At 35.8% G+C, this 18094-nt stretch overlaps 1 protein-coding gene across 2 annotated transcripts in view; it reads right to left on the bottom strand.

Annotated features, from left to right (window-relative positions):
* Positions 1 to 18094, bottom strand: part of LOC124360869 (polyhomeotic-proximal chromatin protein-like) — a 186110-nt gene that overhangs the window by 87390 nt on the left and 80626 nt on the right. The window lies entirely within an intron of this gene.

The raw sequence follows: 18094 nt of genomic DNA, 5'->3' as shown, positions 1-18094 counted from the left end.
TTGTATTTGAATAGTATTACTCCGAATGAACGAATGCCGCAAGTTTGAATTCAATTCTTATAGAGAGATCGTATTCATTTCAAAAGCATTCGAATTCATTTAAAGGTATTTGAATATGTATGTGAATACCCAGGCTATATTCGATTGTGTATTCGATTATTTCATCACTAGCTGGACCGTGGCCACCCGATTCCGCATCGTTCCCACACCCAGGCACAGGGAATACAAGTTGAATGACATTCAGACTGGGCAGAGAGAGGTTCAGTCTGAGGTCGGCAGGTTCTGGGAAATTGGAGATGTGTTAAATGGATACAACTGTTACAGGTACTCTCAAGTATCGGTTACAAAATATTCATTAGTCACAATATTATGAAACACATTTCGTAAGTACAATACATTTTAATTATAACACGAATTAACACAATACAATCGAGTTTACTAAGAGGAATATAAAATAATAAAAATTAGATAAGACATGTTACTTTGGTGTCCAGAACACCATTTAAATGAAGTTATCAGTAAGCTGCAGGGAGCTGGTGTTATTGTGTAGCCTATGTAGAGTAGCCTCTCAGTACCCATTCTTAAATCGGTTACAGAGTAACTAACGGTTACATCTGGAAGGTTTACAAAAGTTACAACTTTCAGTTACTGAGGGATCTGTAACTGTTACGTCAAAATTTATGTGGTCTAAGTAACTGTAACTTAGATGTTTAGCAACAGTTACTCTTGGGACGAATGAGTAACCGTTACAAAGTAACCGTTACAGGGGTCCCGACACATCTCTGTGGGAAATTGTCCGCCTTTAGGCGAACAATCAGGCAACAAGGTAAGATTGAAACATTAGGCATACTGTGTTTCTTCATACTGTTCCAAATTCAAATTACTTCCAATTAGAGATTAATTGAATAGAACTATTGGCTGAGCATTAGCGAACCCTGTCTCTCGAGGGGCTGACAAAATGTCCATTCTGTCTGTCTGCCCGAAAGATGTCTAGAAAGGAACTGGCCTGTAGGCTTTAAATTGTATGAAGCTTCATTTCGACATAACATTGAGCTCAATGATGGTGCAGGCCAATCCTCAGAAGCGTAGCAAATATATTTACTAGGTCTTAAAAGCAGAATAAATATGAGACTTTAACATATGACATTATCACATCTAGCTTATTCGTATAGTAAAAAGAAAAAGTAAAATAGAGTGCAACGTCAAAGTTCAAAATTAGTGACAAGATTTGATTTCAGCGCGCTCTTTCGTTGAAGTACCCCCCTTACCTCGCCGAAACTGTATTATTTAAACACTGCAATAAAACTTAACATTCGATAAACAACAGTGTGGATATATCTTGTGATAAAATATCTAAAAAAAAATGTTTATCTGTATACTTTAAAGACTGTATGCCATTCTGTATACTTTAAAGACTGTATGCCATTCTGTATACTTTAAAGACTGTGTGCCATTCTGCATGAAACTTCATTTCTACATCATAGGGAAGAATGAGTTCTATGATAGCGCATGTCAAATAATGGAATTTGGCTGAGCGTCATCGTTGTAAGCTGGTACATTTTCCTTTTTGTCTGCAGAGGATTTAAACATTCCAAGACGAGAGAAAGGTGTAAGAGATTGGTGGTCTAATTTTGTCCTGTTTATAAAATTTATAACCTCACATTTTTTTTGCTCTGTTCATGACGATGTAAATATTGTGAAGGAAACAGAATTTTCCGGACGTTTACCATCGTTCAGTGAAATAAAAAACAGTAACACGACGTTTCTAGACTGCAATCTAATCTCTTCCTCAGGTAAATAATCAAACTGACAAATAACTACAATCTTGAAATAAACAAATCATACTCTATTACGTTGTAATTATGTGTTAGCTTAGTTATCCACCTGAAGAAGAAATTAGATTGCAGGTCTCGAAACGTCGTGTTATTGGTTTTCATATATATCACTGAACTATGGCAAATGTTCAGAAAATTCGTGTAATATTTGAATAAACGGTTCTTAAAACTAATTATAGAAATGTAGGTAACAAAAAACGACCACAGCCCACAGCAGGGTTAGAGGGTCTGGGGTCAGGACGGGGAAGGGCTGTGTAGGTTGCGGGGAGGGGGAGGAGTGCACCTGCTAAAGCCTCTGACCACCGCTATCTCCTCATCTACACCGACCCTTGCAGCCGAACCCACACCAATAATTTACAAACTTATAACCCATTAGGATAGATTGCTCATCTCTCCGCCTATCTAATCAGGATATGGAGGTTTAGTTCGTACTGTAATTTTGATACTGGTAACAAGTGGGCTAGGACTTCCATGGACATAAATGGGAGGGGGGTCAGGAGGATCAAGCTCCCCTCTGAAATTTTAAAAAAACACACATTATCAAACATTAGCCTACATCATTTTCATCAGCTGTTGTTACCAGCGACGTGTGTTTGCATTGTTTGTTGTTGCTCAGGTAAGAACGTGTGGATTTCGCTGTTTGCAGTAATTTTGTCTTTGTTTTCATTTCAATTCATTGTTATGTAGTTAGGGAATTGTTAGAAATGATATTATTGCATGTAAATATTGTTTATATTTTCAATAAAATATAATAATTATTTTGACTTTCCTCTATATACGTAAATATTACGAGTAGCCTACAACAATGTATATTTCTGTGTTCGTGGCAAAATTTGTTACAAGTAGGCTATTCTAAATGTTGTATTGCTACTATATATTTTGTATAATACCAGATTTAACAACTACATGGGCAAGGACGTAGCCAGCGACAGGGACCAACGGGTCTGCCCCCCCCCCCCAATTTTCCAATACCTTTTTAGTAAACGATCATTATTATTATGTAAATATTTCAGTATTACTGACATGTACTGCTGAAAGATTGTTCTAAAAAAAAAAACAAAAAACAAAAAAAACGGATCAAGAAGTTTTTAAGGAACAAAATAGGACCTTACTCTCTGTACACTACGGGAAAATATCAGTTGTCCGGACACCTCCAAAAAACTTTTCCTGGTTTCGTTCTTGCACATGGGTGTTATTTGTAGTAATAAAAAAGTGTATTGATTTATAAAAATATAGAAGCTTTAAACTTCTATAGACACAATGTATCTCTTATTAGTCTACTTATTATTTTCAAACGTCATCAAATATTTATGAATTACCTTATCAGTAAATAGTTCAAAATTGAAATATGAGTCTTCCCCCTCATATAATACAACCTGCCGCTTACAAATGAAAAATATATAGTTTTCATCATTGCCAGTTCCTCCAAAATAGAAGGTAACCCCGTCACTTTGCTTGACAGGTTAGATGTATCACTTAGGCGCTCGGTGCAGGAAACCCCAGTAAGTGATTTTACGAATAAAAGAGGAAGAAGAGAGAATCCTCCGTCATATTTCCTACCAGTATTGTATTTGTTTCATTATATTGTCTCTAAAACTGCGACTTTCACATTTCCAAAGGCCGTAGGAAGGGGAAGGGGGTTTGACCCTAGTGTTCCCTCCCTGACAACGGTCCTGAACACATTTTCTTTGCCATCTTCAAAATAATACATCTGTATTGTCCTTCAATCAATACCTTCAATACAATACAGGCAAAACCGATCTCAAGCCCTTAGAGAAAGGTTAAATTGTTAGACAAGACCACATTATTATCATAATAAAGCATTGGTGACGCCCCAGAAAATCTTTTACATTGATAAAAAATATCCTTGGCATTGCTATTTAAAACATTATTTCCTAGGTACAGGTTATCTCTAGAAGTTCTTGCTACAATGGGAAGAATTTTTCGAATCACTGACACATTAAATTTGCTGTTATGATATACTATCCCACTGACCGATCACCCTACTGGTACTGCTGGACGCCATCTTGACCCCATTAAACCATTGTTAACATCAGTGTATCCTCCTTATTTTCGGTGGCGGAGTTTTAGTTTACCGCTGCCTCTTGTACAAAAGCGAGGCTTGTGGGGTTTTCAATATTTTTGAAACTTATCTAATAAAACAGCCTGGAAGGTTTTTTAGCTGTGCGTTTCCTTAACATACGATCACTCGTTATAAAATGAGTTTTAAGTCATTTATATGCGCGTAAAGCGTATTCTATCAACGACACATCTTGTTAACTGCAAACAATATAGATAGAGAAGTTCGTGTTTCGTAGGGGGGGGGGGGGTGATTCGGGAAGACGGAGTACAGTTCTGTAATGACAGTAGGCTACAGCGACTAAAGTTGTATAAGCTACAAGTTACTCTGCTATGATTGAAGTTTTTGGAATGGGAATATTAAGGTGCCATTGGTAGTGATTTAATTGTCAAAGTAATTTCAAGTTAGGCTATGGTAGTTACTAGACTAACAGGAATAGTAACGCAGACACGGGCTGGTCTGGCTGTACACATTCAGCACCGGGGGTGGGGGGATGAGGGGGGCACTCCACCGACAAATTAATAGCGCCCGTTATACACTCCAGTGGCAACCAAAAGTTTCCAAAAGCCATATTAAATTAGTTCGAGCACACGTGAGTCGCTCTGTCGAGAGCAAAACAAATAACGAATAACCCCACCATTATTACAAGTCGGTCGGGGAAGTAGGGACTTTTGGGGGGCGAATGTTTTCAGGCGGGCTAGTAGCGTTTCTCCCTCCCGGGTCGTTAATTTCATTCCACTCGACACAGACGCCCTCCCCACCCCTTCCCCTCTCCTCTCCTCGTTCTGACGGCGTTGTTTTGGTTTTTTATTCCCATCCCAGGTCGACACGGTACGGCACCTACTGCTACTAACAGTAGACGTGTTCGCGACTTCCCGGATTTACCGGAATAGCGCCGGATTTCTGTGAAAAATTCACACCTTCACAGGTCTTGTGGACTAACTCATTTCCAACAGTCGAGTAGGAAGCTAATCGTTGACCAGGTCGCTAACTATTCAATAGTTTTTTTTAAATTCCAATTAAATGTGAATTGCCCATAAGGCTACCAAAAATGCGTAAAATAAAAAAATGACTATCGCCGGAAAATTACGTCTGGATATAAAAAGTCGATTTAAGAAATTCAGGCATCCTTATTGACTGATTCGGTGACGTCAACTCTGGGGCTGCAGTTCCAATCCATAGCGACTGGTCCTTCTCCAGTCCGTACTCATTCACACCGGCACCCGCAAGTCAGTTTATTCATGTAAATAATAATTTATGAAATAGTTATTTACTTGAAAAATGTTCACACTTCCCTTCCCATCCACCAAGGTTACCTACATAATCTTCTATGTGTTCGATACAAATGTGGTATAAAATAGCTTACATTTTATAACTAAAATTTTTTGTGTTGTTTCATACAAAAAAGTAAACAAACAGCTGTTTATAAAATAAAAGTAACTTATTTTTCACTAGAATAAGCGTCATCGTCTTAACCCTACTTATTACACCAAACTATAACTTAAACTGCCAAAATTGAGAAATGCTTATATAATAACACAGCGGTGCCGAATTATAACATACCATATTTAAAAAAAGTAATAAGTGGAAATTAAAAATTGTCACAAAAAATGTGTATGACTTAAGACAATATTAACAATATAAAATATTTTTGAAAATTAACAAACTTTAAAACTTTAAATTAACGATTCAGGGTTAAATCGTACTTTAAATTCCTCTAGACATGATGTAGCCTATATTTCCTGTTTTAGGAAAGGGGTCTTAAGGTCTGAAGCCAGTTTGTTCTTAATATTCAAATCGAATTGCACCCACTTAATTCCAAACGCTACAGCAATTAGCGATCCAAACGCTACAGCAATTAGCGATCCAAACGCTATGTTGGCGATCTGATAGCGCTATTGTGAGATTCAAAAGTCCAATCGTGCACGATAAGGAAAAGTTGGCAAATAAAGAATTCTGTGTCTTCTTAGAGGTAAAACCGACATAAAAACGTGGTCAAGATGTATTATTGCTAGACACCACACAGACATCTATGCCAGGTTTCACCGTGCAAAATATGTAGTATAATCGACAAACCCAACATAGCTCTGCTTTATCGAGTGGACTGCCTCAAAACTCAGGGGCTAGGTTTTATGTAAACTCGCCAATTATTTAAAATAATATAACATACATTTTTTAAATAACTCAAAGAATACCTAAAGGAGGGTTATTTTTATTCAGTTAGGGAGTATCTAGCCTAAAGTCTATTGGATGAAACTGTTGTATTGTTTTATTATTTAATGTAAGTTTTAATGTCTTATTGTTTGTGACTGACACACAAATATTCTATTTTATATTGTAGTTTACAATAATGTACTGCTGACTTTAGCAGTAACAATATTGAATTGTGTAATTATGTGTGTTACGAGATCTAATTATGCAGTGGCTATACACATGTCACAGGTTTTAGCTTCATATCAAATCGTGTAATTCCAATTTTACAATATAGTACAATATTCCATAGTAAATATCGTTTATTAAATCTGAATCTTTTACATTCATCCCACATCAAGGCCACACTCAAACGTTCTCACCCCATTCACCCCTGCCAATTACACCCACTTCCAGCGCTGGAGTCTGTTTCCTCATCGACAGAAACTCGAGACAAAAAAGCGTTTGACGCCAGACAGAGTCAGAGACGAGTTATTAACACCTCGGGCGTTGAGTCATCTTTAATTGAGTTTGGCAATCTGTTTATAAAACGAACAGCTACCTGTGGAGGTAAATGTTCATAAACCACATGAACCCTTTTGTTTCCCTTTTTTACTCCTTTCTGTTCTTTATTTTTGTATATATGGTATATATTGTTATTAATGACTCCCCCACCTGACGAAGAGCATAGATTCCAATTCTCAAAACGTTGTGTTATACCTTTTCAACCCTATAACAATGGCAAATTTCTGAAATCCTGTTATCCTGTCAAACCTTCCATACTAAATAACAAACTTTAAACGAAGAATGTAAATACAGTTGCCAAAGTCAACTGTATTTACATTCGTAATTTATTATCTATACAATAATACAATGTATTATTTTCAGGTTAACTGTGAGGGAGGACTGTATGTATGGTAATGAAGAGATGATTGATCCACGCTTTGAGTAATCAGTTATAGAGCGCTCAGTATGCGAATATGCGGCTTATATCGATTATCTCTACATGCGGGTGGTCGGGGACTACAACTGTAGCTTTGTAGTTTAGTGTTTAATCCACCATTTAGTGAATACTGTAGTTCAGTATACTGACAGTCTGTACAGTGTACATGCTCATGGAGGTACAGGGAAGGATAGCAGGGTTTCGGACATTCGCCATATGTTACAAAAGGTATAACACAACGTTTCGAGGATTGGAATCTATCCTCTTCGTCAGGTGGGGTACATACAATACCTGAGCACAAGAACGCAAGACCACAATCACACATCACACCAACACAGGTGAAAATGGGATACCGTGGGGATAAGTGGGACAAAAGAGTATTTATTTACCGATTTCATAAGGGTTTACAAAACAATTAATTGCGCTTTTAACTATTAACTTAGAATTTTCAAACTTTAGTATGATGTTTTTCAACAGACATGCATGTCAGATTCCGTTATGCCCCCAACGCTTAAACTTTTTTCAATGAACTTAGAACGTTATAAAACGATGTAGTTGAGTAACAGAACTAACATTCCATTCAATCAACAAGCATTTCCAGGTATTGCGATCGGTATTGTTGTCGCTGTTATCTTATCTTTCTCGAGAATCCCGAAGACTACAGGCCGCGCGGCATCACATGATTATTTAAGTGTTTGCAAGGTACATAATTGCCTTTCCATTACAATTCAATTTATATTTCTGATCAGCCCCTCTAAAATTTGATATTTTACTGATAGGTACTATCTCGAGGGATGTTTTTCTTTCGTTGACATCAGCGCGGGCTTCGGCCGGAGGCACTCGCATCTTGGGTGGCGGAGTGTGATCAAGAATAAAAACAAGTTTTGTGTGTTTTTTTTCAATAAAGAGTTTAGTTTTTGTTTGGTAATTTTTGTTTTTGTTGAATTTTTGTGTTTGGAGAAATGTAGTTCAAGCGTTGGGGGCATATAACGGAATCTGACCGACATGCAACTAATTGCGCACAAGAAATTTTTTTACTATATTTATTTTTTGCATATTGATAAGTTAATGTGGAGAAAGGTAACAATTTAAACAGAAATTGTGTTTTTCTCCAAATTTTTTGTTATCACAATCCACAAAAACGCACAAAATATTTTACTTTTACTCGAATATATGAGTGAATACTACCCAAACAGTAAATAATTGTTTCCGATCTAATATAGGTGTATATTTTAATCTGGTAGACGTTTGAAGTGAGATGTTTAGAGTGTGAGAGAGGTCGCCGGGACCAGGCTCTGACAGGGAATTTTTGCAAGAAATATAACTCATTATAGGAATTTTTACCTCACAAAAGTCTGAAAGAAAAGCAAATTACCCCAGTCTGTAACATGTGACATTTTTATTTAGGTATTTAATTAGCAATCAACTAAATTTTCATCAATTTTAATACCAAAAGACAACATCTGTTTCCCGATAATTAACTATTTCCTACTATTCTAATTGTAAATAACAACTAAACTCCCATAATTTACCTCCGTTCCATCTATACAGTTTACGATACAATAATTACGAAATGGGACTGATTTCAAAATAATTAATTGTAGGCTAATATTATTATTAATCGTACTATTAGTCCAACAGTGTTATGTTTACACAACTGCATGTACTATAGGTAGACAGTTATTGTACAGTTGTTTAAGCTCTGATATTTCCCGCAACATTGATGTAATGTGGCCATAACGTACAGTGAGTACGAGTGTTGGCAAAATAAAAACTGACGTCACGATCGTAGATAACAATGGTGCGCGCGCACACCGAGACTAGAGCAGTGTAAACAATATTATTTGTGGACATAACCTCCATCAGCCTGTTTAAACAAGTCGCATCAATCATTTAGTCATTATCACTCTATGAATGTCGAGAGGATGTGGTCTGACAGACCTGCTCTACCACTCGTAATGAACGGAGTATGGAATTGTGCCACAGATACTTTTAGGTTATGAAACATTTTTAGGTTATGGTCACGTTAAATCAGAATTCAGGTCTGTTAAATTTGTGTTTGCATCAAAGTTGACAGCTAAAAGTTGACAAAAGATTGTTTGTAAAAACTAAAAGTTGCTCTTCTGAAATTAGAGCAAAAATGGAATATTTTTGTAGAAAACTAAAAGTTGCTCTTCTCAAATTAGAGCAACAAGTGGAATATTTTTGTAGAAAACTAAAAGTTGCTCTTCTCAAATTATAGAGCAACAAGTGGAAGAGTTTTGTAGGAAACTAAAAGTTGCTCTTCTCAAATTATAGAGCAACAAGTGGAAGATTTTTGTAGAAAACTTGTCTTCAGGACAAAATTTCCTACAATTTGGCTATTCTGAATTTTGAATATGTGTAATATTCCAAATACATATGCATACTCTGTGCAAAATTCGTTTTTTATTTATTTTTGTTTAAGTTTTTTTTTAATGCGTAAACAAAGAAATTGTTTTTTCTAACTTCATAGTTACACAGTCTGAAAACACAGTTCTTTGCAAAATAAGTAGTATATAGGCCCTAACACATTATATTTTAGTTACTATTTGGATTCAGTATAAATTTCACAAGGACAGTCTGCAAAACCTCACAAAACGGGTGTACATTTTACAAAATATGATGGACGCTCGGTGGGATATTATTATTTTTTCTGATATTTTGATGCCTAGTGCTGACGTCACGTTCGGGGCGCGCGGAGGAGGGGCAGTTCACCACTAGTTTCCTACAAGTAGCTTGCGCAAAGCGCGCACCGACAAAATCTTCCACTTTTAGTTGTCAACTTCCTTTGATCTTTACCGACACATTGCGGGAAACCAAAATTTAGTGGAACATTAAGTGGAAGACATAAAAAGTTGCTTTATTTTGTAGAAAAGGCAACAATTAGCCGCAACTTGTGGAGAACTTAGTGGAAGACTTTGGTGTATTCGCAGCTGCAGACATTTTATCCGGAATGGGTGTTGACCCCGCGAAATTCCCGCACGTTCACCCTCTCGCATCATTAGGCTCATCGTGTCGTGACCCACTTGAGGGAGGGTATGGGGGTTTGGGGGTATACAGTCCGGATCGTCCAGCCTGTGCGGAGCGGCGTGACCTTCACGGGTATATAAAGCATTTACAACTACCGCTTATTGTCGTGCATTCAATGTGAACATCTGGATTCACAAATACCCGCAACGGAGAGTGCGGGAAATTCAAGTCCTAACCCTTTGAGTGCAAAGAGCCGATGTGATCGGCCCGCGGGTATTTCCGGAAAGTACGAGGGACGATTAGATCCGCTTTTCGAATATTTATTATTCTGCTACTAAAGTTTGAGATATGAAACTGTACTGATTTGATGTACACCTGGTAAAAGCTATTTGCCAAATATGAGAGACAACTTTTATGTGAGTGGAGATTTTCAATATTTTGTACTAATATGTAAGAAAAGTCATACTCTGTATTATATATACTTACTTTTTTGAAACTTGATAACCTATACTTGTTCCTATTTACATAGAGAACAATGAACAAGTTACAACAAACGTATTAAGATAAGAAAATTAAAATTTTTCTTTTTCAACACGTAATAAATTTTGTTGTATAAAATTTTAATTTAAAAACTTTAACAGATTTTATCACCAAAATAAATATTATAAATCATACATATCCTACTTTTGCCCCAACACAATAACACAAAAATCATCCCACTATGTTTATTTTTGAAAAGGATGTAAATTCAGTTATAAAAAAAAATTTTAACTCAGCCACTTACATTTTTGAAATTTGGTACGTTTGTTAAACTTTAAATTGTCTTAAAAACCTGCAGTTTTTCTGAGCAGTAATGTAGTATACCTTTATCCAGAGAGTTACGGGATACCCTGTATTTTTTTCTAGTTAGGTTGGGCCACTATTACTATATCTCATATGATTCTACTCAGATTGTTTACAAGTTTATTTATTCTGACATTTCTCTTTACCATAATGGTTTTAGCCGTAGTCCCAATGTAAAAATATTCTAGTTTGTAGCTCAGTTCTTTTTCGAGATATCTTGTGGATAGAAAGACAGGCAGACATAAATGTTTTCAGCCACTAAGTGCTAGGCTTCGCTTACGCTCAGCCTAAGAAACTAACAGGTAGTAAACTTCCTGAAAGATTAAATACACATATGGAAGTACCATTATTATTTATGGGTGAATAGAATAGAATTGCAATAGAAGATTCAGTGATGTACTTACTGATAAGAGATTTTTTAACTAATATACAGTATCTCAGGCTTTGGCCTGTTTGTTTTAAAACAGAAATACAATGCAATGGTCCCTTTAGTATTCAACAAAATATCCAAATGTATAAATGTTTAAGAGACTAAATCATAAAACCTGATTTGTTTACTTCGACAATCTGGCGAGGATAGATAAACTGTTTGTTTACAATCGGAGACTAAACATAGCTATCTCCAAGACAAGAACAAGCGATAGATAAGGCAAGAACTGACGATAGTACGATCAGCTGTTTTGACAACGAGAGATTGTCTGTGTAAGCTAAAACCCTCTCAGTTTCGGTCACTAAATTTACAATCTTTAATCCACCAAAACCGGTTGTGTTTTACATGCATCGAAAGTGCTCCTTTCTTAATCCTTTATTCTAGGAAGAACGGTTAATCATTTTTTCAGCGTGTAGGCTATAAAGAAACGTTCAACTCACCCTAGTTTTTAGAGGCAATTAAAAGTTAGACAGTGTTAACTTCACCTCCGTAAACATTATGGATAGTAAAAAAATGCACAACCAATTAAAAACTTCAGCATTAGAAATCTCTAAAAATAAACTTGCACAAGAAAAGTTTATCGGTTGGATTTTTTGAAGAAAGCTCCTTGTTTGCTAATTGTACATATGAATTATTTTATAAACCTAACTGTGCATATCTGTTAGTATTTCATAAGCATTTAAACATCAAATGGTACAACTATTGATTGCCCTATTTCCCGTTTATACTAATTGATTTTATGCATATTGTTAATGCATACTAATTAGTTTAAACAGCGGTCTGTTCACATGCTCAGTAAATTTTACCGTAATAAACTAGTCGTATTTAGATTAATATATCTTCGTGACTGAGGCTCATGGGCGTATTATAGGGGGGTCTCAGGATGCTCAAGCCCCCCCCCCTCGAAAATTTCAATTGGGCTCATAAATACAACAATTTTCTTGGCAAAAATCCTAGAACCCTATTATTGTATACTTCCTAAACCACCCCAGTGTGTCAGCACCCCCCCCCCCCCAATTTAATTTTCTATATACGTCATTGGTGACATTTATAACCTGAACGATTGAGACCGAACAAACTTGGAGTTTATTGTTGTAGATGGGTGAGTTGTGAATCAAAATTATGTGTTAGGTTAGTCATACACCTGAGGAAGATGTCAGATTGCAGATCTCGAAACGTTGTGTTGCTTATTTTTTGTGTATCACTGGACGATGGTAAATGTCCGGAAACTCACGTGTCCTTCACAACGGTCCAAAGTTTCAAAGGTTATTACAAATTTAGTGATTCATTTTATTATTAACATTATATTTTTTGAAATAGTGGTATAAAAGAGAAAATTCCTTAGGTGTCAGTTCTATAAAGGCTCATTAGGGTAGATATTGGCTTTGTATTACATGCAGTCTCGTCCTTATTGTGTTTATTACAAGGGTCGATGGTCCGGGACCAGTATTTGCCCCTCCCCCCCCCCTGACACCTAATTCTAATTCTCCAGTCTGGACTTGTCCTTCCCGCATCAGAGCTCCACTGCAATGGTTTTTACAATACGAATTACTGGTGAGTTTAAATACTTTTCAAGTTTCGATAGTAAAAAACAAAATCATTACATTTTTAATTTTGAAAATTACTATGATCATTGAAATGGATATAATAAAATGTTAAACCTCAAATAATTAACACTGTTACATTTTCGTCTGCAGAATCTAAAAAAAATACCAAAAACATCCGCATAACAAATGTTTACAAAATAAAAATTTTAATATTATACAGTATATGAATATTTTCATTATGAACATCAGTTCACACTAATCTAAGAGTTTTACAGGCTAATAATATCCAGTATTTTACAATGTAGCAAGAATATTAACATAATTTACATGTGATTCAATAACCTATGAATTTATATATTAATTTTATTTGCAACTTTTTACGTAGGCCTATACTTGCATCTCAATAATTATGTTTTACCATGTTCCAGTGAAATTTTTTATACTGAAGTGTATTTATAAAAACCGCGTTTGTTTGCAATTTACAATTTGTTTCCTTTGTATAAGACACCAAACCCTCCATAGTTCTCAAGAAAGAAAAAAATAAACGGTTTTTTCAGATAACAAATTATATTGACTTGTTTTGTTTAAAAAACTACACAACACTAAAATCAAACATTACCAACTGTAAATACATACAAGAGAAAACAAGAAGTGTATTTTAAGCGACTTGAAATAAAATTAATGTTTTGATTCCCCAATTATTATAATTAAAAAAAATCAATCGTTAGCCAGCTAATGTATCATATCTAGTCCTCACACAGAGCGTTCATCTCGCATTTTATTTTATGATATATATTCATGTTACAACAATATGAACAACAATAATAATGGTACTGTGTTTTTTACTCTACTAAACGACACTACTCATTCATATTTATCCTTCTCAATGTACCACTAAGTATTGTAAAGTTGTTCGTAACCATTCATACGGTAAGACAAGAATCTGTCGGATCGGGAGTTTATTGTTTATCTTTGTCAGATAAAGGAGGGCTCTAGTTCCGAGAACTGATAAGGAAGTTGTATTTAAATCGCAATTTAATTGTACACAAACATCCCCCAGCTGTCTGTAGTGTTATTCGCTATATATCAGACCTAAACAATAAGCTTTATTATTGGCAGAGCGTTAGCGAAACTTATCACTTAGGGAGCTGGAAATGATATTTCGAGAATGAACTGACCCGACATTTTCCATGATTCTTTATTTAAACATAGACAAAAGTGAGTTCTATGATGGTGCTTGACAATCCATGGGATTTGGCTGAGCGTCATTGAAGCCTATCACTCAGTAGGTTGGCCCTATTCGTCTTTTGTCTGCCGGGGATTTTAAAGTATCTTTTATGTGAGATTGAGTGTTTGTGGAACTGCTGAAATTATAGACTGGTAGGCCTCACGGTGTGCTTCTGGGGTGCGCAAAAGGCCCTTGAGGCTTAAGTGCATGGCAATAGACCGCCCCATAGAAGAAGAAAAAGAAATAAGTAATTATATATAAAATAATTTCATAGGTACTTCATAAGACAATAGTTAGGCATTTCAAAATAGTAAAATAATTAGTTAATGTTTTTCAGAATTCTCGGAAGAATATGAATATATCTCGTATACCATATTGTAAATATTAAACAAACCTAAACATAATAAGCGTATAGGGCCTGCAACGCAAGTCAGGAGGGTTTGTAGGAAATTAATGACATTGGGGGAGGGGGTATTACATCAATGAGGGTCACGAGACCTAAAACACGTTTCACTATTAGAACATTCGAAAGGGTGATAGGGATTCGGCCATTTGCCATCGTTATAGATAGTATAACACAACGTTTTTGGATTGAAATCTACCCTCTTCTTCAAGTGAAAAAGTTTAAGGTCAGTGTTTATAGGTTAATTTATAACCTACACGGACGGTAAATGTCCAAAATCCTATTGTCCTTTCAAACCTTCCATCGCCATTAACAAACAACAAACAACAAACAAAGAATAAAATTCAAGTTGTTCTATATATGGGTCAGTCCATGTTAAATCACCCAGCCAAATATTCAAATGAAACCCATGTTCTCTGAACGTTACGAATATTTTATATGTGTTCAATTCTTATTATGTGTACCCACATTAAATTGTATATGTAAAATATATTTCATCTATGAATTTTTAAAATTTAAATTTTGCTTAAAATATGTGTTTATACAGTTTCCAACAATTAAAGACATAACGACTTATATCTAGAAAGAAAGCCATAACTTTGTCAATTTCCACCGTACCACAATGGGGTTTTCAATAGCATGTTCACCGTTCAGTGATAAAAAAATCAATAACACTACGTTTCGAGAATCACCTGAAGAAGAGATCAGATTGCAGATCTCGAAACGTTGTGTTAAGGTACTGATTTTTTGTATCACTGAACGATGGTAAATGCCCGGAAAAATCCTGTTTCCTTCACAATCCTTCCATCGTCAAAAACAAACTTCAAACAAAGAACATGTTCACGTTTGTGTTCTACTTATAACCTCCCCCCCAACCCCAATGGAATACCCACATTGAACCGGGATGAATGAAGTCCTCAAGGTTACATTGAGGTTACCAGGGGGTGAAAATACACTCATTCAAAAATTATATCAAGATTGGCTTATAATCCATACATACAATTATGCGTGAATTATTAAAATCCTTCCCTGGCAAGTAGAAGACAAACGTGTCCCACCTTTCAACTAAAACAAGTCCAAGTTTTTAATCAGACTCTGCACCTTCGCTCATGGAACACGTTTGTGGCACACGTGAATGCCGGTATCGGTTACCATATTGTATTCCGTACGGATGCCGCTACGCTTTGATCTGAGCGTAATACAACAGCCTCATGCACAAGGCCTGTAATAACTCTCAAAGTTCGGGAGGTTTACAACCGGCATAGGCTCGCGTGTGTTTACACGCTCGTCCTTTGTTTCCGAATTTAAAATGTCTATTTGTGAATTCCTATCGTTTGGCACAACAGACTCTGTTGTGTTTACAATACCTTGTGACGTTTGGTACCTGTGCTGTGATGCAATAACAATTGATCTGTATCCGACACCGGCCTTTATCTAATTGAAACATTTTTTATTGTTACAGACCTGTACGGTTTAAAAACCATGCGTTTGTTTTCTACGATCTATGATTAAGGATAAGAATAATTTATTCACACAATAGAATAGTCAAAACATCAGTACAAAAAGTAACTATAGAAAAGCATCAGAACAGAACTGTTAACAATAGAGCACATAATCTAAAGGTAAGACACAATAAATACTTGTAACAATTTCAAAAATTCCTACTAAAATTTCTTTTTATTCCTACTACAAAAACAATCGGTCTAATCAAGACATGGGTATTACAAGAGCCTCGTGGAGACTGTAGAAAGCCTTCCCGATCAAGTAAGCCTTTAAATAATTTTTGAAACTGTTTAAATTTGTTTGAATTTTTATTACATTTGGAAGTAAATAGTAGAGTTTAGGGCCAAAATAACAAATTAAAAATCGTGATGATGATTTAAATGTGGAAAAAGATTTTATTTTGAAAAACAAACATTATCTAATGAAAAATGAGAAGAGAGGCCAAGGTGAGAATCCCACTAGATCGGAAACGCTCTCTGCAGCTCTCATCTGGTCTCATTCCCCAGACGACCCTCAACGCTCTCTTTTGAAGAATGAATACTAAAATTGATGACACTAGGAAATCCCCAAAATATTATTCCGTACCTCAGCTTTGACTCAAATAAGCCTGAGTAACCCGGTTAAAAAAACTTGTTCGGAGGTAACTGTATCGCTCACTTCATCTCAACAAGTAATGACAACAATAATACAATCTGCCGCAATATTTTAGTAGCATCTGAGAAATGTAATAACAGCGTTTTGTTTAACTTTATAGTGATACAATACTGTACAATGCATAGCAATCCTTTGTACCATTCTAACTACTTTGTGATTCTTTTTACAATATTATTGGGATATTTTAATGTTGGAAATGATTGTTTCATTTGAACTTATTTATTTTCGTACATTAAAGTTTGAGGTTATCTCTTACGTCGCAGCTTCATTGACAGGGTGTTTTCTCCGACAAAGTCAATGATTATATTATTACAGTCAAGAAACTCACGGCACTATAAATTATTTCTTCAACAAAATAATGCAAATTAATACTATATAAGGATAATAGTATTTCGGCCATTTTAAATCGTATTACAAAGTGTGTAACACAACGTTTCGAGGATCGAAATCCATCCTCTTCGTCAGGTACAAATATAAAATAATGCATGAAAAAAAGGAACAAAGTGTTGACCCTTTTTCATGTACTAATGTAAATTCGCACCTGCCGAAGAGAATAGTGATTTCGATCCTCGAAACGTTATACATTTTGTAATATAACGATGGCAAATGGCCTAAATCCCACGACCCTTTGAAACCTTGCATCTATATAGGCCTACATTCACTTTGGCAAAAAGCATAATTAGGGTTATTGAGTGTTGACATTTTTTTGTTAAAAAAAAAACGTACCTTGTAAGGTGGAAATGCAGGATTAAAGGTGTAAATAACGTTTCCGGACGAGTTTCCTGGATCAACGATGGTAAAACTTCCGGCCTCTATCGGGGCCAGCCTCAGATTGCGCTGGTCCCATACTGTCAAAAACTAGTTATTTTTACGACCGTTCTGCTGCTGATCACTCTGTTATATTTCGTTGACAGAATATGATGTCCAAAAGATGTTTCCGTTTGTTTTTCTGTGACTATTGACGTTACCAGTTCGGCCTCTATTCGGGCTGGCGTATTACCCTATCGCTATTCTCATTAGTCAACGCACTGACCCATGCACGTGTTTAGTTGGGGTGGCGACGTGAAAATTTTTAAAATCGAGTTGATTTTTGAAATTTTGTGGTAGAGAGATAGTACTTGGACATATAGTAGTGATATCTAGAAATATGAAACTATATAGAAATTTCAGTTGAGGCCATCCTTTTCAGGGCAGGTTTTACAATGAAAAGTAGTTTTTATATTTGATTTTCTATTTTTCCCTGCACTTCTTTCTCTTGGCACGGCTGATGTTTATCTCCTGGTCTTGAATTTTTCCTAACTTGTCATTTTTATTGCACTGGAGATTTAACGACATTTAGGAGAGGAGGTAAAAGCCCTTTGATCACTTCCAATCGATCATCGTGCAGTGTCATTTTTTTGATTATACACGTTGATTGTGCATCATTTATATAGTGTGGACAAAGATT

This window comes from Homalodisca vitripennis, chromosome 4 (assembly GCF_021130785.1).
Source record: "Homalodisca vitripennis isolate AUS2020 chromosome 4, UT_GWSS_2.1, whole genome shotgun sequence".
Classification (NCBI taxonomy): domain Eukaryota; kingdom Metazoa; phylum Arthropoda; class Insecta; order Hemiptera; family Cicadellidae; genus Homalodisca; species Homalodisca vitripennis.
This window is presented reverse-complemented; position numbering and strand designations above follow the sequence as displayed.